General features: G+C 44.9%; 1 non-coding gene and 1 pseudogene across 1 annotated transcript; both read right to left on the reverse strand.

Moving 5' to 3' along the window:
* Positions 1-20,779: 20,779 nt before the first annotated feature.
* Positions 20,780-20,918, reverse strand: LOC136484574 (small nucleolar RNA Z247). Its single transcript, XR_010766085.1, has one exon. It is a non-coding gene; the product is annotated as a small nucleolar RNA Z247 (small nucleolar RNA).
* Positions 20,919-21,682: 764 nt separating this feature from the next.
* Positions 21,683-23,915, reverse strand: LOC136481107 (UPF0481 protein At3g47200-like; annotated as a pseudogene).
* Between the last annotated feature and the right edge of the window lie 358 nt (positions 23,916-24,273).

The raw sequence follows: 24,273 nt of genomic DNA on the forward strand, positions 1-24,273 counted from the left end.
CATCCCTGCCGCATTTGTGAGAACCGGCAGTGATGTACCTTCACTGCCGGTTATGAGCTTGAAAATAAAAAAATGATTGGGGCTGGGCTAAAACCGACAGTGAAGGACCACATCACTGCTGGTTTGTGGATTGAACCGGCAGTGTTTTGGCGGCCACTCATCACTGCTGGTTTAAGTCAAGAGCCGACAGTGATTGTGCTCTATCACTGGGTTCTAGCCAAGAACCGACGGTGATAAGCCTACAACACAAAAAGACTGCAGCCGTCCTCTCCTTCCTCCTCTCTTCCATCCCGAGAACAGAGACGCGCGTTTGGACCCTTCCCTCCGTTGCTGTGGCTACTCTTCACCATGAAGCTACTGCTTGGATTTTGAAGAATGGCTTGATCTTTTTGCTTTAAGGTTAGTAACAAACATCCATTCCTTTGATTTTGTTGCTTAATTAGCTTCGTTTTGATGGCTACATTGCTTCATTCTCATTCTAGTTCTTTCTCCATTCTAGAGAGTACTTTTCCAATTGGACATTTTTGCAAGGCTCAAATTGTGATGAATCCATCATCCAAAAGGTTGGTGTCTATGAACACATTTAAATTCCTAGCTAATTATTCCATGGTGGTCAAGATCATCATTGTTAGTATGTGATGCTATAATTAGTTCTTAGAAGTAGAGTAGAATAGTTGTTCTTCAATATTGTGCAATAGTTGTTTTTTACTACGATTTTCAATTTACAGGGCCGGGGCTACCAATTTCAATTTTTCAATAATTAGTGTACAATAATGTTTTCCAAAAATGGTACTTTTGAGCTACAATTGTTGTTCATGAAGCTCAATTTCTTATTAATTCTTTGTAATTACTGTCTCAGTATTTTTTTGGGCAGAGATGGATCGAGAGTGGATGCATCTGTCCCGAACGGACAAGCGGTACATGCATAGCGTCAGCCAGTTTATCACCGATGCCAAAACCCATGATGGGAATGGGAACCCTGTCTTCTGCCCATGCAAAGATTGCAAGAATCATAGGAACTTTCGTCAAATTGAGTCTATAAGATCGCACTTGATTACCAGGGGGTTCATGCCAAACTATACGATATGGACTATGCATGGCGAGGTTGGTGCGAATGTTTTCTGGGAAAACGATGATGATGTGGACATGCCTGACGTAACCATCCATGATGCTGATGAGGAACCTAGTGTCAACACGGAACCTATGGCCATAGTTAATAATGTGTTTAGGAACACGCTAGCTGATGACACCGAGGATAACGATGGCATTTCTCAGCTGCTACGTAATGTAGAGACCGGATGTCTTAGTGAAAGACAGCTGAGAAAGCTAGAGAAAATGAGACAAGATGGCAGAACACCATTGTATAGGAATTGTCCAATGAGCAAACTAGAAGCCGACATCATGCTGTTAGAGTTCAAATCGACAAATGGATTGAGCGATAAAGGCTTCGATCAGTTGTTAGGTATAATAAGGAAAATGCTCCTAGAAAAAAACGAGTTGCCAGAAAAGACATACTTGGCCAAGCAAATGATCTGCCTCATCGGCCTCGAGGTTGAAAAAATCCATGCGTGTTCCAATGATTGCATATTGTACCGTGGAGAAAAATACAAAGACTTGGACAAGTGCCCCAAGTGTGAAGCTCCACAGTACAAGGAAGGGCCGTCAGATGAGGGTACCAAGACCAGAGGAGGTCTTGTAAAGGTCGTTTGGTATTTCCCTATAGCTCCCCGGGTGCATAGGCTGTTTGCATGTGCAAAGTCAGCCAAGTTGTTGCGCTGGCATGGCGAAGAGCATAAGAAAGATACAATAATGAGGCACCTAGCCGATGGGCATGACTGGAGGACTGTCAATACTATGTTCTATAAGGACATCGGTGGAGAGGTAAGGCACCTTTGGTTTGCTTTAAGCACAGATGGGATGAATCCTTTCAACCAGGTTAGAAGCAATCATAGCAGCTGGCTAGTGATGCTCTGTATATACAACCTTCCACCTTGGGTCTGTATGAAGCGGTCATACATCCAAATGCCACTACTGATCCAAGGGCCAAGACAGCCTGGGAATGACATCGATATGTTTCTAGAACCAGTGATCGATGAACTAGTGAAGATGTTTGAAAAGGGTGTGCCGGATGTTTGGGACGAGTACAAAAAGGAATATGTCACGATCAAGGGAGTACTTATCGCTACAATCACCAACCTGCCAGGTCGAGGTTCGTTGTTTGGAGAGAAGACAAAAGGCTATACTAGATGTGTTGAGTGCTTGGACGACACCGATGTGGTAAATCTATCAAATAACTCAAAGATAGTTTATACGGGACACCGTAGGTTACTACCTAAGGATCACCCTTACCGCAGGAACAGAAAAGATTTCAACGGTACTATTGAGAAATGCTTAGCTCCAAAATATCGAGATGGGCCTGCGATACTTCGAGAACTCAACAAACTAGAGGTTGTCCTTGGGAAGGGAGACAATGCAGTAGCAGCGCCTGATGGGAGCATTTGGAAGAAAAAATTGGTTTTCTAGAAACTACCTTACTAGCCATTTCTGAGTGTACGCTACTGTCTTGATCCCATGCACATCACTAAAAACGTGTGCGCTAACACTCTTAACACCTTGATGGACACCGGGGGAACATCGAAGGATTCACTTGCCACACGCCTGGACATGCAACACTTGGGAATCAGGAAGGAGCTGCATCCCGTGGAGCTAGAGAATGGCCAGTTCAAACTTCCGGTTGCGTCATGGACATTGAAGAAGGAAGAAAAGCATGCGCTTATTTCTTTCTTCAATGAACTCAAAGTCCCGATGGGCTACTGTGTGAACCCAAAGAGGCTAGTGAACATGAGATAACTCAAGTTCAACTATGGCCCTATGAAGGCCCATGACTGTCATGTCATTACGACTTAGCTGCTCCCTGTTGCCCTACGCGGTATCCTCCCCCCAAAGGTCCATGCCCCAATCATAAAGCTTTGCTCGTTCTTCAACGTGATCTCAAAAAAGGTCATTGATATGTCCATGCTAGAGCAGTTGCAGTGGGACATAGCTGAAACTCTCGTTAGGCTTGATATGCATTTCTCGCCGACTTACTTTGATATCTCATTGCATTTGCTCATTCATCTTGTTGACCAAATTAGAGCCCTTGGCCCAATGTACCTGCATCAGATGTTTCCTTTCGAAAGATTGATGAAAGTTTTCAGGAGGAATGTTAGGAACAAATTCAGGCCAGAAGGAGGCTTGGTTGAAGGATGGTCAACGGAGGAGGCCATTGAGTTCTGCACATATTATCTAGACATCAAAAGGGTCGGAGTTCCAGAATCTCATCATTAGGGAAGACTACGTGGCAAAGGACCGATCGGGGAGAAATCTGTTACAGTAGATGACCTTGTTTCTTTCAGACAGGCACAGTTCGCTGTTCTCCACCAAGCCGAGGGCGTGATGCCATACATTGATGAGCATAGGCAATCGCTGCAAACTGTGTATCCGAGCAGGTCACAGGCTTGGCTGGATAAAAAACATAAGGACGAATTTGTCAGCTGGTTGCGACGTCGCTTGCTTAGAATAAAGTTGGGTAATCAACTGGATGCCTTAGCCAAGGGACCTTCGAGTACATATCTTAAGTACCAAGGGTATGAGATCAATGGATTCACATTTTACACAAAAAAACAAGATGGAAAGAGCACATACCAAAATTGGGGTGTTCGTTTTGATGCTCACGACGAGAACGGCAATGTGCAGGCGACATACTATGGTTTCATAGAGGAGATATAGGAGCTAGCCTATGGTCCGTTGAAGGCAGCTCTTTTTCGCTGCCAGTGGGTCTGGCTCAAGGAAATCAACACTGACAGCGAAGGGTTCACTACCGTTGATCTCACTAAGACCGCATACAGAGACGACCCCTTCGTCCTTGCAAGAGATGTTATGCAAGTCTTCTATGCAAGGGACAACAAGACAAAAGGAAGGCTAAAAGTGGTCCAAGAAGGGAAAAGGAACATTGTCGATATCGATGGAGTGACGAACGAAGAAGACTATAGGGGCTATCAGGAAATGCCTCCATTCGGGGCGAACGTACCCCTACCTATCCTTCAAGAGGGTGATGAACCTGCTTACATATGAATTGATCACAGTGAGGCCCTCATTGTTGATGGACCTAAAGATAGTTAGATTATTGTTAACTATGTAATCATTATGCAGACGTTGTATCAGTAATTCGCACTAAATATTTAATTTATATTTTGTGCGCATCTCTACAATTTAATTATTGACTATGTAATCAAATATTAAGATGATGTTCACAAACACTAATATTTGATAATTATAGACCATTAATTCATTATCATACAATTAAATAATCAAGACACAAATTTTTGTGTTATTTCTATTAATAAATAAAGAAAGAAAAGCAAAATAAGTGAACTCCCTATTCTAGCTCAGCGGTTAAGGCCACGCACTCTGTACTCTGAGACCCGCGCTCGAATCCCAGGCGGGCCAAACTTTTTTGATTTTGCATTTATTATTTAGTAGTGCATTACAATGGGATAAAAGAAAAAATAAAACCATTCTAACTGAACTCCATATCCTAACTCAGCGGTTAAGACCGCGAACTCTTGACCCCGTGACCCACGCTCGAATCACAGGCGGGCCAAACTTTTTATATTTTTTACAAAAGGCTGCGGTGGTAGGCTCCAAACCGACACTGTTTTTTTATATTTTTTTACCTAAAGTTGGCGGTAGGGCCCTTCACTGCCGGTTTTGGTTTTAAAACCGGCAGTGATAGCTTCTATCATAGTCAGTTGCTCAAACCGACATAGAAGGCCCCATCCACTGTCGGTTTTTAAACTAAAACCGACAGTGATGTGTAGATGCTCCTCACATGCCAACAGTGCTCCCATGACCACAACCGTTGGAACACTGCTCCCACCTACCCCAACAACTTTAGTTCAGAAATAAAAATGTACCACGACTGCTAGCCCCTATAAAATGTCCCTCGGCCAGGAGCTAGCCTCTCCATGCATGTTGGTTTCAGCCAGGCCTTGTCAGCCATGATACAATGTTTTCCTCTGACAACAAACCACATATATCGTTATGCATCGTAGTCCACCAAAATGGTGCACACATGAGATACTAGAAGAATGCTACTGAAGATAGAGCAACGCCGAAGATTGGAGATGCCACGAGGTTCACAGAGCCATCCGCTGTGGTGCCGAGCTGAATCCGATGTGCTCTGGACAATACAGCAGAGGCATGGATTCATCGATGCCACCTTATCATCTCCAACCGATATAGCTCGTAGACCACCACGGTGTTGTTGTTTGACCCTAGTTGGTGCTAGAAGAATGCTACTGAGGTGGTTAAATTATAATGTGTTGATACACATTGATGGTAACATTGACCTGTATGCAAATAGGTCTTTGTTATCGTATATGTAATTTTAGTGTAAGGTCTTTGTTATCGTATATGTAACTTATTTCTAATTTTTTGATGTATTTCAATACTATCTAAATAAATATATCATTGTTGTTAAAACTTTCCCACTGTAGTATCTAAATAAATATATCATTCACATATATGCACCTTCACTGTCGGTTCTATTTAGAAACCGGCAGTGATAGTCACCTTCACTATCGGTTCTATTTAAAAACTGACAATGATAGTAACTTTCATTGTCGGTTCTATTTAAAAACCGGCAGTGATGTCTATGCCCCCCTATATAAAACAAACCGCCGGCCACATACATCGATCCCACCCACCCACGAACTCTCTCAGTCTCATTTCTCATATTTCACTCTCACTTCTCAAGACATCCACTCTCTCTCTCTACGTGATTTGGTCATGGCTCCTGCATTTTTCAATGGTATTGATATGTTATCTTCTCCAATATTCTATCTATATTATTTTGATCTATATTTATATTCATGTTTCTTTACATTCTACATTTATATATATTCTTATTCCTTGCATTCGATCTATATTTAATTATGTTGCCACATTTTACTTGGAAAAATTTTTTGTGCATATATTTTATGTTCATATTTTTTTTGCATTTTATCGATCAGGTGGTATGAACAACGGACCTCCCCCACCACAAGAACTAGGTTTCCACCTTGGCGATGAGTCATTCGCTCCTAATGTGGCCATTCCACGGTTCCCTTTTCCAGCTATTGTATGAAATATTTTCCAACATCTTTTATTTTTTGATGCTAATAAATAACTGTAATTAGTTTAATATCATTGTTGCATGCATATATGTCGCAGACTATATCCCCAATAGATTGGCTGCGAACAGCACTTAGCTAGTTCTTTATCTCAGACATCGTCGAGAACACGGCATCTAATACAAGTGGTCGGCTATGGATGTGTGAACTCAGTTTTTTCATCCCTGTGAGGGGTTCAAATCATCGGAACCATATCCACGGGACGGGAATACAGAGCCTGGACGTGATAAGCGCCCAATTAAGTGTCGTGCGCATTTGTTTAGAGGCACTTCGATGTATTTGCTATGATGTGCCTGATTTCTCGTACTTCAAGGCACTTGCTTTGAATGCTGGTGATTTCCCCGTCCCGCAAGCAAGCGAATGGTTTGCGAGCTACAACCATGCGGATATGGTAAAATGGTCACTTATACCTGAGTCATGGTTATTTGTTGTTTATTATTGTAATAACATTCTCTAATTTTTTCTTTTTCTCCCCATGCAGATTGCGCTATAGGACCTTACCTATGCTGCATGTGGCTTGTGGGCCGTTCTAGACCAAGCTACGGAGCAACTCGGGTACGATTGTGACTTCTACAATGGAAACCTCGGCCAGCTCACTATAGAAGGACGCCAGTACTGCATAAGGATTACTAACAGGGGCAGTGGTCGTTCAGTAGGTTACATCTATGGTCGACCATTCTTTCGGTATTGTGAGGCACGAGGGAGTGCACTCATTAGGGCATTGAACTTCATCGATACAAGCGGATACATAATCTGTGGCATCAATTACCATATATGGCTACAGAGGCATGTTAGTGTGCGTGGCCTGATCGATCCCGGCAGTGATTCCGATAGTAACTAATGTTTATTTAGCTAGGTTTTCAAGGTCGTAGTTTAATTGGGTTCTAATTTTAATATGTATGGCTTTGTGTGTTTAATTATTGTCATGCATGTAATTCGTGTAACATTCCGGTGTCGTATTTGTCTCAAAATTATTCTTAGGCTTGCACGTGCCACGTGTGAAGGAAACACCGAGTTTGGGATTTTTCGGAGATGGTTTGCTACTTTCTGAGGTTTAATTGAATTTCCGCACAACGACACCATTTTATTATAGGTTGAACTAAGTCTACCCACGAAAAAATCCGGAATGGTGCCAAACTTTTACACAGGCTATAATGTGCCCTAGGGATAAGAATTTTGTGGAGGTGGATGAAAAAATCTATTTGGTCCAAGATGAAATTCACTCTCTTTTGTCTCATTTGGCACAGAGAAAAATATAATAAATAAATAAAATGAACAGAAAAACATAAGATCCTGTGTGGGGTCTTAATTTGGGTGTACATGCTTGCCAAAAAAATTTCAAGCCATTTCGACATAGGCGGAGTATACATGCTTCACAGAGGAACATGTGCCCTTTCATTGAACCATGACTGCACACATAGGTTATCAAGGTTTCAATGGTTCAAAGCATTCCGGTGTCGTATTGGTCTCAAACTTTTTCTTAGGCTTGCATGTGCCACGTGTGAAGGAAACACCAAGTTTGGGATTTTCCGGAGAAGGTTTGCTACTTTCTGAGGTTTAATTGAATTTTCGCGCGACGAGACCGTTTAATTATAGGTTGAACTGAGTCTACCCACGAAAAGATCTGGAATGGTGCCAAAGTTTTACACAGGCTCTAATGTACCCTAGGGATAAGAATTTTGTAGAGGCGGATGAAAAAATATATTGGGTCCAAGATGAAATTCACCCTCTTTTGTCTCATTCAGCACACAAAAAAATATAATTAATAAAAACATGATTAGAAAAACCTAAGATCCTGTGTGGGATCTTAATTTTGGTGTACACGCTTGTCAAAAAAAATTCAAGCCATTTCAACATAGGAATACATATGCTTTTATTTATTCAGTACATAAAAGAATTTTTTTAATATATATAAACATCACTGTCGGTTTCAAAGAAACCGGCAGTGATGAGAAGAAACCAACAGTGATGCTTGTTATCACTGTCGGTTTATTTAAAAAACAGGCAGTGATATATAAAAAAAATTAAAAACAATTGTGCCAGCCCTCGGGTTTGAGCTCGGGTCTCGGGCTACAGAGTTCAGACACTTAACCGCTGCGCTAGTATAGGATGTGGGCCATGGTTTATTTATTTTATCGTTTTGACCTTTAGACTGCTTAATAAATTATAAAATTAAACCAAAAAAATTGGGCTGCCTGGGGCTAAGTTGTGGGGTCGTAACCGTTGCGCTAGTAGGAGGAGTTCGAAAGAAAATGAAAACTTATCCTACTTAACACCTAACTTAACACCTAACTGCTATAGCACATCACTGCCAGTTTGGGGAGTGACCCGACAGCGATGTGCCCCATCACTGTCGGTTTACAAGCAGAACCGGCAGTGATGAGCTACTACTATAAAAGTGGCGCGGGTTGAAATTATCCCAATTCATTTCAACCCCGCGCCAACCCCTCCCCCCCGCCGCTGGAGCACCACCACGTGCCGGAGCACCGCCCCACGCCATCCACCGCCCCACGCCGGAGCACCGCCCCAAGCCGGAGCACCGTGCCGTCCATGCCAAGCTGGAGCACCGCGCCGTCCAGAGCACCAAGTCGTCCGTCCCACCACCGAGGCCTTTAGGAGCGCGCAGACAGCTGCTTTCCCACCCCCACGGTGAGTGTGTGGCTCACTGCTTGCTACGTGTCTGATGAAATGTCCCACAGCTGCTTACTTGAATCAGTTTGATCATGCAGTGTGTGCTGTCATATAGTTTGATCATGCAGCTGTGAATGCTAGAACCTAGGTTTGCCACACACTTGTGAAAGAACCTCGCGCCGATGGTTGCGGGATTTATAGTGAGACTGAAGACTCTTAGACATCTCTAGGAGTATATCCAAAAGTCTTAAACTGGCTCTCTAAATCATCATTTGGTTTTTAATGAATAAAAAATATTCTTTATATCTTTCCTACATCTAACAACTATTACTAAGGCACGTGAATAGCTATTTTCCGGAGAAGGTTTGCTACTTTCTGAGGTTTAATTGAATTTTCGCGCGACGAGACCGTTTAATTATAGGTTGAACTGAGTCTACCCACGAAAAGATCTGGAATGGTGCCAAAGTTTTACACAGGCTCTAATGTGCCCTAGGGATAAGAATTTTGTAGAGGCGGATGAAAAAATATATTGGGTCCAAGATGAAATTCACCCTCTTTTGTCTCATTCAGCACACAAAAAAATATAATTAATAAAAACATGATTAGAAAAACCTAAGATCCTGTGTGGGATCTTAATTTTGGTGTACACGCTTGTCAAAAAAAATTCAAGCCATTTCAACATAGGAATACATATGCTTTTATTTATTCAGTACATAAAAGAATTTTTTTAATATATATAAACATCACTGTCGGTTTCAAGAAACCGGCAGTGATGAGAAGAAACCAACAGTGATGCTTGTTATCACTGTCGGTTTATTTAAAAAACAGGTAGTGATATATAAAAAAAATTAAAAACAATTGTGCCAGCCCTCGGGTTTGAGCTCGGGTCTCGGGCTACAGAGTTCAGACACTTAACCGCTGCGCTAGTATAGGATGTGGGCCATGGTTTATTTATTTTATCATTTTGACCTTTAGACTGCTTAATAAATTATAAAATTAAACCAAAAAAATTGGGCTGCCTGGGGCTAAGTTGTGGGGTCTTAACCGTTGCGCTAGTAGGAGGAGTTCGAAAGAAAATGAAAACTTATCCTACTTAACACCTAACTTAACACCTAACTGCTATAGCACATCACTGCCAGTTTGGGGAGTGACCCGGCAGTGATGTGCCCCATCACTGTCGGTTTACAAGCAGAACCGGCAGTGATGAGCTACTACTATAAAAGTGGCGCGGGTTGAAATTATCCCAATTCATTTCAACCCCGCGCCAACCCCTCCCCCCGCGCCGCTGGAGCACCACCCCGTGCCGGAGCACCGCCCCACGCCATCCACCGCCCCACGCCGGAGCACCGCCCCACGTCGGAGTAGCACCCCACGCCAGAGCACCGCCCCACACCGTCCACCACCCCAAGCCGGAGCACCGTGCCGTCCATGCCAAGCTGGAGCACCGCGCCGTCCAAAGCACCAAGTCGTCCGTCCCACCACCGAGGCCTTTAGGAGCGCGCAGACAGCTGCTTTCCCACCCCCACGGTCAGTGTGTGGCTCACTGCTTGCTACGTGTCTGATGAAATGTCCCACAGCTGCTTACTTGAATCAGTTTGATCATGCAGTGTGTGCTGTCATATAGTTTGATCATGCAGCTGTGAATGCTAGAACCTAGGTTTGCCACACACTTGTGAAAGAACCTCGCGCCGATGGTTGGGGGATTTATAGTGAGACTGAAGACTCTTAGACATCTCTAGGAGTATATCCAAAAGTCTTAAATTGGCTCTCTAAATCATCATTTGGTTTTTAACGAATAAAAAATATTCTTTATATCTTTCCTACATCTAACAACTATTACTAAGGCACGTGAATAGCTATTTTCCAAACACTCCTATCTATGCAATGGTCGTGTGTTATTCGTAAATATATTAAATTGTATAAGAATACATCATGTTTGAATGACAACCTAATTTACTTAAATGTATAGGCAACCATGGCATGGTATGTAGTGCATGTTGGTCACATGCCTGGGATTTATCGAACCTGGGAAGATTGCTATGCTCAAGTCAATCGCTACCCTAGTAATTTGCACAAAAAATACAACACAGAAGCTGAAGCTTTGAGGGCCTACTATAGTCATCCGGCCAACCTTGCAAACCATGGGCAATCGGCCTACTATGGTCCAATGAATGCAAACCATGGCCATCCGTTGGCACTGGAGATCGAAGAGAAGCCACCCGCCGGAGATGTGAAGATTAGGATAATTGCTCCTTGGTCATGGAAAGATGTCATGCTTTTATTTATGGCTATGTTCATCGCTTTTCTTATTTCGAAGTTGATGTAGTCTTAGTTTCATAGAAGATTAGGTGGACTTTGTTGTTTGTGGTCAATCAAACAATGAATTTGTTCTAGGTGAACATATGCTATTATTTGACTTTGTTGTATGTGGACTTATTATTAGACTTTGCATTAAACACATTATATATATATATATGAACATATGCTATTAGTAGTTGTCTGCGGCCAAAACTAACCACGATCGTGTCACAGCTATGACTCATTGTCGCATGTTACCCCCGTTGCCAAAGAACTGATCGGCAACAACAAGCGACTGATATCGCTAGGACAGGAGAGCTGCATGATCCGACAAACGGTGACGGTGTCAATCAGGTCGGTGAGAACGAGCAACCATGGACCCCGTCCGGCCTGCTCGATCTGGGTCAAAATGACCAAGATAGCTAGGTAACTTTGGTATCATGTCACTATGTAGCCACACAAGCTAATCTATTGAGGATCATAGCTTACTTAGTGTCTCTAGCAGGAGCCTCCGCCGGCCAAGGAGCCAGAGGGTTCGGGTAGCAGGAAGGCTAGATCCAAGCGAGGCGTGTCAAAGATTCCTATTGGTAGGAATGCACACTGGCACATTACAGAGTTCAATGAATTCAGAGATCCACTCTCACCACCTATAGCTTTGACCAAATACAAGACTATCCTCGGGTTACTTGTTAGGGACTTCATCCCAATTAAGTACAGGAAGTGGATTGGGAAAGATGATGACCGGTGGAGGGTTCCCGAAAGCGAGAAGGATTACATATGGGATGTCAAGATCCCAGAGTATTTCACCTTCCTAGCTGAGTATGACAGGGAGTTAGTCAAGAAAAAAGCAAAAGAAATCATGGGGACATGCTTCAAGAATTTCAAGGGGACATTGTACAAGAATTTTGTCCTCCAAAATAAAGAGCCAGATTTCGATGGTCGAAAGTTTAGCAAGCAGAAAGACTTCTGACAGGATTTCAAGGAATACAGGTTATCTGAGGAGTACTTAGAACTGAGCAGGAAGAATAAGGAGAATTCGCAGAAAGCGATGAATCCTCATCATCTCGGCTCTCGTGGCTACGCCAAAAAGATGCCAGAATTTGAAGCAGAACTTCAAAAGATGGATCGCCTTGCTGAGGAAGGCGTTCAGGTTGAGACCACCGAGTGGGAGCCCAGATTGGTATTATACTGTATGGGGAGAAATGTACGGCACGCCGAGGATGGGAGCTTGAGCTCCTCAAATCAACCCATGAGCGAACTCATTCAGAGGATCTCCCAGGTAACTGAGGAGGTGAGGCAAGGGACTCGCACTTCTAATAGGGAGAAAGACGCGCTCACCCAAGCACTCGGATCCAAGGAGCACCCTGGTCGCACTAGAGGAACAGGTGTTGTTCCTTGGAAACTAGCATTCCCCCAAGAATCTAACAATTACCGGAGCCGCTCGAGGCGTAGAGCGGAACATGAGGCAGAGTATTTGAGGAGACTAAAAGAGATGGAAGACAGAATGGAAGCACAGATTGAGGCGACCGTTGAAGCGCGAGTCGAGCAAATTTTGATATCCAAGGGGTCAGTAGTACCACAAAACCCTACTTCTAGTGCCTTTAGCCCACAGTTTAGGGGTCGTAGCAGCTGCGGATCGACCCCGCTCGACGAAGAAGAGGCGAATGTGCCTCATCCGATGGATGACATCACTGAACCCGTCAATGTTAGGTTGTACATCCGTCAGGAATGGACAAAGGACAAGGTGGCGCTCGGCCAGGCCTGGCCTGCGGGAGACGGGACAATTAATGGCCACCCAATTTCACTAGGGTATGCTCACGTCACCATTGACAGAATACTTGATAAGAAATTTAACAAGATACCCATTGAGTACCCCGTAGCGGAAGATAGGCCGAAACTTGGTCAAAACAAGGGCTCTCAAGTGGCCTAGCGCAAGCGCTTCATTAAGCTTGACCATCAATATTCGTCTGATGATGAGGACGACTACGAGTCTTCACCCACCCCTGATGATCACTCACCATCTCCCAACAGAGATCACTCCCCTCCTCATCCGGAGCCATCACCCCCAAGAAGACAGAGGTCTCCTTCTATTCCTCCTCGTCCGACTCCATCTTCATCATCCTCGAGAAAAGAGACTCCTCCTCCTCCTCTCCCTCCTCCTCCATCTTCATCAGCGCCGGGAAAACAGAATTCTCGTCATCATCCTCCTCCTCCACCTTAGCCCAAAACAAGATCAAGGACATCCTCGTAGTCGTAGAAAAGGTCCTCGGATTCGGTTGTTAATGCTCCCAAAGTGGACCAACAGAAAAGAAAAAGGCCGTTCAGTGGCAGTGTTACCACCTTGATGAAACAAAAATTTACAGCACACATCTCGAAGGAAGATTGTGTTAGTTTCTTCGATCTCTATGCCTCACTGCCTTCGTATATGTTGAAGTCCGAATTCGAAAGGCAAACACAGAATAAATACGCTACAACAAGAGACGAAGAAATACACAATAAAGATTTAAGGAATATACAGAAGTACGTTGAAGACAACCCAGGATTAACCATGGAAGAGGTCGCGAACATCTATTATGATGTACAAGGGACGGGAACACCGGCAATGAAGTATGAAAGGGGCAATCTTTTGGTTCCCGATGACGAGTATAAAAATCTGACAACATATATGTGCCGGTTGCATGAATATTACATGGCTCAAGCAACAGAGACGGACGACTTTGGTTTTGAGGTTATTATCCGTTTGCCACATGTTTTCCATTATCCCGAAGAAGAGAAGTTCGATGTCGAGTGGGAGTGCTTGTTCCAGCTATACCAGAAACGCGATCTCGATGTTCAAATGTTGACGCTGTGGACTATGTAAGTACCCTACACGCGTGATATTACAATTAACTACTCTCTCGAGACAAATTGTTAACTTTTGAACACTTCCCATGACTTTGTATAGGTGTATATCAAAATTTTGCATTATAAAAAGCAAATGCGATTACATAGGCTTCTTGGACCCCTTGCGAGTCAATGAGAGGACATGTCTAGGCCTCTATGGATGTGACATGGAAGACCTGAAATAGAGATTGATTGCTGTTTTCGACGAATTCACGATGAAGAAGAAAACCCACATACTTCTAGCCTACAACTGCGAGTATGTGTTCTCGGCTTTTAATTTTATGCTTCTTTTTTGGTTAAGATTATTCGATAATTAGGATTATGTGATTATAACAACCATTTCGTCTTCATTTGTGTCAATCTTGCCAAAAATCTAATCAAGGTGTGGGACTCGAAAAAAAAACCATTTTATCATCTGGATGCACCGGTGGCAGTGCTGAATTAGTAAGCGATCCTAATAACATATTATTTTCTAGTCACACATACCGCTTTCTAATGTTTCTCCCTTTAATGTTGCTCAGTGTCCGAAGAAGACATATTGGTGGGACGCAGGTCCCATTGAAGGTTGTCGAAATGGAGGGTAAGTACCTGTCACAACCGGCGGGAAACAATGAATGTGGGTTTTATGTAATGTGGGCAATGCTTCACTACATCGGCGGGAAATCGGAAGAAGCCAATAAGTTGTGTGTATAATCCTCATTTTATTTATATCTGTTAATAATTCAACAAAATGATTTACTATTCCTCTTTGGATATCATCTATTTTAAACGACAGCACAAGAAATATAACCACCAAAGGCTGTTAGACATGGAGATCGTCGCACTACAATCGGAGCTCGCAAAGTTCATCTTAGCCGAGGTATTGGAAAAAGATGGAGTATTTTCCATTGCACAACCCGTGAGGTACAAGGACCAGTATGGCCCAGAGCGGCTCACCAGATTATTGTAAGAAGTCCGAGAAGCACTGCACAATCTGTGATTTCCGAGAACATTTCTTTTTTGTTTTGAGGGATCGAGATCTGGATAAGAACATTTGAACTGTAACCGTAACATTTGTAATGTTTAATATTGATGGACCTGTCGTCTACGTAGCGTATATAAAGCGAAACTCGATTCCACGAAATAATATAAATTAAAATCAATTATAAAACAATAAAATGCCAATGGGCCATCACTGGCGGTTGGCAACGAACCGGCAGTGTTGTCTTGCTCAACACTGTCGGTTTAAGCTATGAACCCACAGTGTTGTCTTTCTCAACACTGTCGGCTTGAGCCATGAACCGACAGTGTTGTCTTGCTCAACACTGCCGGCTTGAGCATGAACCGACAGTGTTGTCTTGCTCAACACTGCCGGCTTGTGCCATGAACCGACAGTGTTGGATTGCTTAACACTGTCGGCTTGAGGCATGAACCGATAGTGTTGTCTTGCTTAACACTGCCGGCTTGCGCCATGAAACGACAGTGTAGGCTTGCTCAACACTGTTGGCTTGAGCCAAGAACCGACACTCTTGAAGCAAACATCACTGTCGGTTGGGACTACAAACCGGCAGTGTTGTTCAACTATACACTGTCGGGTGGAGCCAGGAACCGACACTGTTTCCTGTAGATCAGGGTCGGTTTTTAAGAACCGACAGTGATGTCAACCCCCATCACTGCTGGTATGCCACTGTCGGTTCAAAATCCGGCAGTGATGTCCAGATCTGGGGTAGTGTATCCAACTGTGTGCACGATGTTTTGGGTGAGTGTGCATTCATGTATGAAGTGGTTTACAAGCGGAGAAGTGATTTTACCAAACCGTTAAAGATCCTCTAACATGTGTCAAATGAGAAACACTTCCACAGGGCTCCGGAGGAGCCGCTAGCATTGTTACTTTTATACAGAGTTAAAATGGTAATTTTAAGTTGGACCACGACCATTGCAACATAATCTGTTGCTTGGAGGAAGAACACGTTTTAGCAACAAACCAAAACTTTTTTCGAATTTATCAAAACAATGTGAATTGCAGTGATGGGAGATTATAATCTCATTATCATATAAAATTCCTACAAATATTTTTTTCTAAAATTTTAGTATTTAATATGAATGGTACCCAATTCTCTATACTATTTGTTGCAGATCCACCACGTATATCAGTACTATAAATAAAAGAAAATAGTGGAACAAAAGGGCAAGCTTGCTCAAAACTAGTCCAAGTTGGGGTATAATATATATATATATATACTTCAATGTCGATGCATGCAGACGTACTCACATGGTAGGTGCTACCTTCTATAAATAGCATGTCTCACTGACCATAAGATGTAGAGCTCCACTAACCATATTCTATCGTAATTCGTATCAACTCCATGTTACAAGTTGCACCAAGTTGATATATATTCAAAGAAGAGAAGACAGCAGGATTGCAGGAAGAAAGAATTGGAAAATACAGGATTGGCAAAGCAACAATGGTGTGCGGCCAACCAGCAGATTCCGCGGCCAACTGATGGAATAGACAATAGTACTGTCAGATTCAGAACACACTAGCTAGAGAATCAGAAAGAAGGCAACACATTGCATTTTACTGCAAATGGGATTCAGAATTCAGATACAGGGAATAATTTTAGTTACCATGGAAACTAGCTAGCAACAGTTGGATCATCTCACACTGACAGCATCGTAGATCATCGATAGACCTTATCGAGATTTGAGAGACCTGATTGTGCCTATGATACTGGCTGTGAAAATCTCAGAGGCGCGTATGGTGGTAACGTCGGCCTCCTGATGGCGGAGGTCACGACGGCTGCGTGTTCTATTGCATAGCGAGGAATTGCCCCTCGCGTGGCTTTTACAGGGGACTGCGCCAGGAGAGTCAGGCCTGAGATCTCGGTCTCGGTTAGTTTCCTTGTACAACAAACTCTATCTTTAGTAACTATACAACCTCCGAGATCTCGGCCTTCCAAGTCCTGCACACAATTACCGTGCCATGCACATTTACATATCAAGATAACCTTCTATCTTTAACACTCCCCCTCAATCTAAACTTCTCAAGTTGAGATTGTTCTTAAACATTTCTAATTGCCTTACCGATAATGGCTTTGTGAACCCATCTGCAACCTGGTCTTTAGTTGATATAAAATCAATGACAAGTAACTTTCTTGCTACCCTTTCACGCACAAAATGATAGTCGACTTCTATATGTTTTGTTCGAGCATGAAAAACTGGATTAGCAGAAAGATACTTAGCTCCAATATTATCACACCACAACTTGGCTGCTCTAGGCGCCTGAATCCCTAGCTCATACAGCAAAATCTGTATCCACATCACCTCTGCAGTTGCATTTGCCACAGCCTTGTACTCAGCTTCTGTACTTGATCTTGATACTGTAGCTTGCTTTCTTGCACTCCAGGCTATGAGATTGGAACCCAGAAAAACTGCAAAACCTCCAGTAGACCTGCGATCATCCAAGTCACCTGCCCAATCTGCATCTGAAAATGCACTCACCAAAAGTGAAGAGGTTTTACAAATACGAAGTCCAATCTTCATAGTATGTTTCAAATATCTGAGAATCCTTTTTACTGCTGCCCAATGAACATTAGTTGGTGCATGCAGGTACTGACAAACTTTATTCACAGAGAAGGATATATCTGGTCGTGTCAAAGTCAAATACTGCAATGCACCTACCACACTCCTATAAGCCGTGGCATCTTTTGGTCCAAGTGGAATACCTTCATGTGCAGACAATTTTTCTGATGTGGACAAGGGTGTGCTCATTGGTTTGCAATCCATCATGCCTACACGCTGAAGTACATCTCTAGTATACTTCTCTTGTGTCAAGAGAATCCCATCCTTTATCTTGTTCACCTCTATACCAAGAAAGTAGCTTAACTCTCCAAGATCTTTGAGAGCAAACTCCTTTCTTAAATCTTGCAGCAGGCATGTGGTTGCTTCCTGAGTAGAACTAGCCACAATAATATCATCAACATAAATAAGAATAAATATAGTGACTGGACCTTTGTGATAGAAAAATAATGATGTGTCTGCCTTTGATGCCTTAAAGCCCAAATCACACAACTTGCTGCTCAATCTTGAATACCATGCTCTTGGTGCCTGTTTCAAACCATAAAGAGCTTTATCTAATTTACAAATGTAATCTGGCTGTGTTTTGCTCACATATCCAGGAGGTTGACGCATATACACTTCTTCCTCTAGAAACCCATGAAGAAAAGCATTCTGTATGTCAAGTTGCCGCAAGCTCCATCCTCTAGATACAGCAATAGACAAGACTGTTCTAACAGTAGCATGCTTAACAACAGGACTGAAAGTATCCTCATAATCAACCCCATATCGTTGTTTAAAACCTTTTGCAACTAACCTGGCTTTATACCTATCAAGACTTCCATCAGATTTCCTCTTAATTTTATATACCCATTTGCAGTCAATAATGTTTACTCCTTTTCTTGGTGGAACTAGGTGCCAGGTCTGATTTTTAATCAAAGCATCGTATTCTGCATCCATTGCTAATTTCCAATCTTTATTGTTCATAGCCTCATCTAGAGTATGTGGTTCCTCAGAAACTGCAAGACACCCATACCTGACCGTGCCATCGGTGTAGATTTTAGGCTTGCGGACGCCATGCTGAAGACGCGTCCGAGGTGCAGGAGTATCCGGCGCAGCATCGTGATTAACCGTCTCATGATTGGTTGCTATTTCATGATTTTCAGCCTCGGTAGCCTCGGGCGGTGCAGTCGCTGTCGCCATCCCCCCGTCGCCCGCACACGGGAGATGCTGCGGCGATTGGCGTGGCCCAGCAGCATCCAGTGGGCCAGGGGCAGTCGGCCCAGTGGAGAGGGGCACACCTGGCTGGCGCCCGAGTGGCCAGACCGAGGAGAATTCCTCGGCCGTGCCAGAAACCGCGTCTGCGGTACCGGTGGGCGCCGATTCCGGCGCAGATCGGCCGGAAGTTGGCGCCGTATCGCTGTCGTGTCCAGCGCCTGGAGGGGAGTCTGTTGCTGCATGCCTGTTATCACATATACTTCCAAAATTTTGATTAGCGGTATTTGGAGAATCAAACACACCGTCATGTACTAGTTCCGCCCCAATTGAAGAAATAGGAACTAGTCCTGATGGGAGAAGATTTATTTCTGCACGCAATCGTGCTCCGGCATTTGGATGCAACTCGGAGAAGGGATAAATATTTTCATCAAACACAACATCGCGAGAGATGAAAACCCGACCGGTAGGAACATCAAGACATTTGAACCCTTTATGCAAGTTACTGTAGCCAAGGAAAACACACCGTTTAGAGCGGAACTGAAGTTTATGCTGGTTATAGGGGCGCAGATTAGGCCAGCAGGCAGAGCCAAATACACGAAGAGATGCATATTCAGGTGTCTGTTTATAGAGGCGCTCTAAAGGTGTAGCCTGTTGAAGGACTGTGCTAGGCAAACGATTGATGAGAAAAACAGCAGCAGCAAAGGCTTCATCCCAAAATTTCAGAGGCATGGATGCATGTGCTAACAAAGAGAGGCCAACCTCAACTATGTGTCGGTGTTTGCGCTCAACAATCCCATTTTGTTGATGCACATGAGGACAGGAAACATGATGGACAATGCCAATATTATCAAAGAAACTATGCAATTTTTGGTATTCTCCACCCCAATCAGTTTGCATGGTGAGAATTTTACGGTCAAATTGTCTCTCTACCATGGCTTGGAACTCATGAAATTTCTTGAAAACATCAGACTTGTACTTAATGAAATAAATCCATGTAAATTTACTGTAGTCATCAACAAAACTAACATAATATTTGTTTCTTCCAACAGAATCCATGGCAGGGCCCCAAACATCAGAGTGAACAAGCTCTAAGGGAAATTTAGAAACGCTGAAAGATCTACTATATGGAAGTTGACAACTTTTAGCCTGCTGGCAGGCATCACACACTGACTCCTTGTTTGACTCAGAAGAGCAAGGAAGATTATTACTATGAATAATTTTTGAAACAACTGGAAACGCTGGATGACCCAGGCGACTATGCCATCTAGACAAGGACGGCTTTACTACTCCAAACGCCTGCTTTATTGAATGATCTGATGGAAGGGGATACAGCCCTCGATGACATCGCCCTCTAAGGATTGTGTTCTTCGTGGCCCGATCCTTAATAAGAAAATAATCAGGGTGAAACTCAAGAAAGACTGAATTATCTTTAGTAAGGCGATGAACAGATGCAAGATTTTTCTTAGCGTTTGGAACATGAAGAACATTATTTAGATGCAAATCACGAGACTGGGCTGGAACAGTAGTATGACCAATGTGTTTAATCTCCATACCTGAACCACTGGCAGTGTGGATCTGATCACCACCGTGATACTTCTCACGGAAAGACAACTTCTCCAGCTCGCTCGTGATGTGGTCGGTCGCGCCTGAGTCAGTATACCAGTTGGTGTCGATGTTGTAGCCGGAACTTATAGCTGCAGCTACATGGCGCTCTTCTGGAACATAGTTCTCGTCGAAGCGGTGCCAGCACTTGTTCGCCATGTGCCCCCTTTTGAGACACACCTGACAGAGGGGGCGCTCATCTACGCCTCCAGATGGAGGGCGCTGGCTGCCTCCTCCGCGCTGTTGTCCACGGCCGCGCGTGAAGCCTCCGCGACCGCCGCGTGAGCTGCCACGCCCACGGTTGTTGTTGAAGGAGTGGCGCCCGCCGTTTGATCCAGACCGGCCGCCCCTGTTAGCTGCATTAACAGAGGCGCCAGTTCCATCTTGGAGTTCAAGCCGTGTCTCAAAGCTGAGGAGTTGAGAATACAATTCCCCAACCGAGATCGGCTCAGCACGACCAGTGACAGATGTGATCACTGGGTTGTACTCGGCATCTAGCCCATTGCAGATGTGGGCTATCAGCTCCTCATCATCCAGCTTCTTGCCGGCTGCTGCCATCTCATCTGCATAATTCTTCATTTTGGCGACGTAATCTTGAATGGACATGTTACCTTTCCTGGTGGTGGATAGTGCAAGTCGTACGTTCATTGTCTTGGCACGATTTTGAGCAGAGTACATCCGCTCAATCTCGCCCCATGCTTGCGCCGCTGTGGTGGCGGTGCCGATGTGGGCGAATGGCTCCTTCCCAACCGAGGAGAGGATCAAGCCTAGGACCTATTGGTCTTTGGCAAACCACTCTGTGAAAGCGGGATTGGGCGTCTTGACGATGGTCCCGTCGGCCTTCTTCTCTTCAAGCTCGGCATCTGGAGCTCCGGTCTTGCCGGTGAGGAAGCCCTCCATGAGGGCGCCGCGCACGGCGGTCAGAACCTGCGCCCGCCATAGCGCATGGTTCATTTTGCCCAGCTTCTCGGTGATCTGGACTCCGAAGAATGGATTCAGTACGCTTAGATTCATCGCCATGGCAACCTAGGCTCTGGTACCATGTGAAAATCTCAGAGGCGCGTATGGTGGTAACGTCGGCCTCCTGATGGCGGAGGTCACGACGGCTGCGTGTTCTATTGCATAGCGAGGAATTGCCCCTCGCGTGGCTTTTACAGGGGACTGCGCCAGGAGAGTCAGGCCTGAGATCTCGGTCTCGGTTAGTTTCCTTGTACAACAAACTCTATCTTTAGTAACTATACAACCTCCGAGATCTCGGCCTTCCAAGTCCTGCGCACAATTACCGTGCCATGCACATTTACATATCAAGATAACCTTCTATCTTTAACACTGGCAAGCGCAGCAATCACGGAGATGACGGCTACGATGACTTTCACATTCCTGTAAACAAACGCGTGCAGCTTGGTCCACGTCCTCCTGTTCACCTTGTAGTCCTCGATCTCCTCCATGGTGCGGACGTAGCGTGATCCAAGGCGCAGTCCCTGGACGCTCGTCAGGAAGCGGAGGGCCTCCCTGTTGGTGAGCCCTCCACCTCCCTGTCCACAAGCATGCCGAGGAGGAGGAGATACGAGCAGACGGCCGACGCCTCGTCCTCGGCGTCGTGAAAGCTGGGGGTCACGCACAGCTCAAGGGCCGCCATGTTGAGCAGCACGCTGGCGCGCGTGTCGTCCAGGGACAGTGGCGACAGGGAGAGCTCGGCGAAGAGGTTCCCTTTCTTGTTGACGCCCATGTAGACGAGCTCGGTCGTCTTGCTGGCCGTCAGCGTGATGCCGATCTCGGCGAGCTCGATGGCGCTCACGGAGAAGGACATCGACTCGGTCTCCGGTAGTGTAGGCAGCTTGACGTCACTTCTTCCGACGATGTAGTACCGGAGGAGGCCGAGGAGGTGCGGCGGCTCAAATGCGTCGTCCATGACGAACGGCTTCTCGTGCCGGTCCTTGCGGTCCTGCAGACAGCCTCGCAGGGAAGCGACGAACTCCTTCAATGGCACGGGCCTGAACGCCATGACGGCCCTGACCACCGGCCATGGGAGCTGGTTCTCGAGCTGCCTGATGTCGTGATAGACGTCTTTGTCGTTGGCGTCGAAGAAGCTACGCAGCGCCGGGTCCATGTGGGCAAGGCCGGCGTCGGTGCACGTGAGCATGTACTGCACCAGGAAGCAAGCGTCGTAGAACATCATGGGCAGGAACACGTCGTCGCCGATGCTGTCCACCACGTTCCTGTCATAGATGCTCCGGGCGTAGTCGGCGACGGCGACGTCCGCCCCATAGACCTCCTCGGCTGAGCGGCCTGACTCCATGATGCAGTGGTATGCAGCCACGTGCTTCACCTTCTCCGCCGCCTTCAGGTGGTCTCGGCCGTGGTGGTATGGGCCGATCGACACCGTCATCGGAACGGTGTACAGTTCACCGAGAGATCGAATTCTTGCTGGGTACCTGTGCATCTTCATCTTCATCATGTCCACGTCGAACTTGAACTCACGCGCGGCTTTATCGAACACATGGATCGGATTGCTGTAGATGTTCGTTTCCATGTTGTGGAAATCGGCCTGAAACTCTTGTGCTGCTTTCTCGATCTCGATCCGATCATTTTGTGTGGCTGATGCACACTCAACCAGCTGTCCTCTGCTAGAGCTAGTAGGAACATATGTTTGGAGGCAGCTACCGTATATCTCAGTACCCGCCGACTCCACTACCACTGGGAGGCTAGCAGCGCATGCACATACTTCTGGTTCCATTGCCATGCTCCAATGTGCTAGCTGAAACTCAGCTGGCTGCATGCCCCAATATGTCAGCTGAATGTCGCAAGGCACCCATCCTGCATCTGGTTCCATGGAACAATCTGCCACCCCCAGCTGCGTGTATTTGCTGCAGAAAGTTCTGCGCTGGGAAAGAATAAACGAAGAGTGAAAAAAGAGCTAGAAACACATCAGGACAAATATCATAGCGGAAACACAAACTAATGGTGAGAAAGGAAAATCTTACAGCCAGGCAGAAAGAAGCACAGTCACGCAGCCATGTGGAAACTCCTCTTATATAGCATAGACAGACCGGCGGCCGGCCATGTGAATGACGTCTATCCTATTCACTCGAAGTGGTCAATTGGACCATGTTTAACATAATGGTTGGCGAAGATTCTTTATCTTACTATGTTCCATTCAAAGCAATGGTCATGTATTCTAGCCCCACATGCAAACAAAACAAGATGAAAACATATGTGCCTCAGCTGGCAAAATTTGGTGAAACAAGCTCCACTGCTATTTGGTGTTGTGTTTGTCTATATATGTGTGCATAACCATTATTCGGGCTAAATGCTCACTTAAATGGATAAATTAAATGGCGATTTAAACAGAATAAATGATCGATTGACAGGAAACGCCGTACCACCATGCAACGTTTAAACGGTGTGCCAACAGGCTAAACGACCATTTAACGACGTAGGCCATGAAAAATCTGTATGGTTAATTTGATCTTTAAAATGGATTTTGAGAAAGCGCATAATAAAGTCAAATGAGGCTTTCTTTATAACATACCTCATAGATGAAAGAACTTTTAGCTTATATGTAAAGGGTACAATAATAATATAACTATTTACTACTTAGCAATTTACTTGAAGGATCCAACGAGGACTCTCTGCTGCTGATCGATTTTGTTATGGGCCGAAATTTGCATCCGAGCAGGGGCCTAATCTGGTTGGGCTCGGACGAGACAAATTAAAGGGCCGGCCTGCTCAATGAATTCGGATCATCGGGATCGTCGGCTATGATTCCTATCAAAGCAGTCGAGTCGTCCAAAGATCTAATAAAACGAACAGAAGCGATCGCGACGACCTAATCCCCGAATCCCTCCTCCAATCCAACCCCAAGGAACGAAGAAAGCCACACGAAGTGCGCGGG

The sequence above is a fragment of the Miscanthus floridulus genome, chromosome 9, assembly GCF_019320115.1.
Source record: "Miscanthus floridulus cultivar M001 chromosome 9, ASM1932011v1, whole genome shotgun sequence".
NCBI lineage: Eukaryota > Viridiplantae > Streptophyta > Magnoliopsida > Poales > Poaceae > Miscanthus > Miscanthus floridulus.